We start from the raw sequence: 2,000 nt of genomic DNA, 5'->3' as shown, positions 1-2,000 counted from the left end.
TATCAATAAGGTTTACCTCGCCTATCTTACTCTCTAAACCCAATAAGGTTTACCTCGCCTACCTACCTTACTCTCTAAACCCAATAAGGTTTACCTCGCCTACCTTACTCTCTAAACCCAATAATGTTTTCCTCGCCTACCTACCTTACTCTCTAAACCCAATAAGGTTTACCTCACCTACCTACCTTACTCTCTAAACCCAATAAGGTTTACCTCGCCTACCTTACTTTCTAAACCCAATAAGGTTTACCTCGCCTCCCTACCTTGCTCTTTACTTTAACAGAAACAAAATAAAATGTTTAAAGATCTGTGATTTGTTTCTAATTCTAATTAATCTCCTATAAAACCATAAGTTACTCCTCACATCAATTTATTCATTCTACAATAACATCAGTAGTTTAAAACATAAATCTATCCAAGGACCTTTAAATGTTACCTACAGCTATTTTGAAAGCTGAGTTTTATCAGTAGAAACTCCAGTTTGTTGTAGAGAGTAAGAGAAAGCTGGTCAGCAAACCAGAGGCTATAAATGAACCCCCATGTAGCAAGTGAACAAGGAATCAGTGGAAGACTCTGAAGCTGCAATGAAATATTTGATGGGAGAATGCTACGAAATCTCAAACAATGATGATGTCAGTGACAGCACTTTAGAGGTGTTTTTAATAAAATCAAGGTTCAAAGACAGGTGGATACGTAATCATAATGGGTTCCTAAACATTGTTCTACCTGCCAAAAATCTGTGCCACCTGAGAGACTTTTTTTAGCCATTGGCCACCTGTTGCAAAGAACATAGCAGCACTGGAGCTGTACCCAGTAGATGAATACTTGTTCCTTAAGCCAAAACAGGACACACTTGCTGACCTTGTTGCAGCAATCAGAGATCAAAGCTTGGTTCAGATTAAGCATGAAATTAAGACTTTGAACACAGGTGAGCCACAAGCTTAACATTCTGTGGCTAAAATACATGCATTGCACAAACTGCCCCAAATCTAGGATTTTTTTATAGTGTCTGAGACAGTGTACAGACTAAGAGTTTCTGTACTACCAGTTTTTTGTGTGTATCCATTTATTAGTTAAACATGGATTCTGTGTGTATCCGTTTACATATAAAGACATTTATTAGTTAAACATGGATTCTGTGTGCATCCGTTTACATATAAAGACAATTATTAGTTAAACATGAATTTTGTGGGTATCCATTTACATATAAAGATATTTATTAGTTAAACATGGATTTTGTGTGAATCCATTTACATATAAAGACATTTATTAGTTAAACATGGATTTGGTGTAATGAAATCAGTAAATGCACTTACTTGTTGACAACTAATGGTACCTGAATAGTCAACACAGAGGACCAGAAGCGAAACAAGATAACAGAAGGGAGTAGCTTGTAACACACCGCAATGGCCTGAAGTGTCAAAGGAACACAAGAAGTAACAGATACATTATCAGTGAGTTAATGGAGTTGATAATTTATCCTGCGTAAAAGAATCAGAAGAACAAGAATAGCTGATTATATTGTACAGGATAAGAAAGTCTACATAAAACATAACACAGAGGGTAGAAAACTGGTGAGGGGACAAAGAAAAAAGTCCATATCTGGTAATCAAGAACTTTAGAAGTAATACTGGTAGTGGAATACAAAGTTAAATTGTTATTCTACTAATTTCCAACAGTATAAGTTAAACCTGAATATCAAGAGAAGGATCCAAGTACCAAACTGTTCAACATGACATTAGAACTCTCAGGTGCAACAGAAATTGGTTCAATATTTAAAATAGAACATACCTGAAACAAACATGAAAAAAAAAACTTCAAAAAGTTTCAAAATGATTATGGCTAGCATATAAATGCAAATACTAAGACTGAAAAGGCCGAAGTAAAACATTACATTTCTCCAAAATGATGAATATTCCACAAGTTGAGCATCCAACCAATCATGAAATGTGCCAGGGATACCGGCACTAACAGCCTGAAACATTCATCAATAAGGGACG

At 35.6% G+C, this 2,000-nt stretch overlaps 1 protein-coding gene across 1 annotated transcript in view; it reads right to left on the bottom strand.

The window, feature by feature from the left end:
• LOC106476047 (zinc finger protein 883-like) overlaps positions 1–2,000 on the bottom strand; it is a gene marked incomplete at its 5' end in the record, with an annotated part of 8,544 nt that overhangs the window by 3,932 nt on the left and 2,612 nt on the right. The window lies entirely within an intron of this gene.

This window comes from Limulus polyphemus, unplaced genomic scaffold (assembly GCF_000517525.1).
Source record: "Limulus polyphemus unplaced genomic scaffold, Limulus_polyphemus-2.1.2 Scaffold9700, whole genome shotgun sequence".
Lineage (NCBI taxonomy): Eukaryota > Metazoa > Arthropoda > Merostomata > Xiphosura > Limulidae > Limulus > Limulus polyphemus.
The sequence above is the reverse complement of the archived record's forward strand: the minus strand, read 5'-3'. Positions and strand labels throughout refer to the sequence as shown.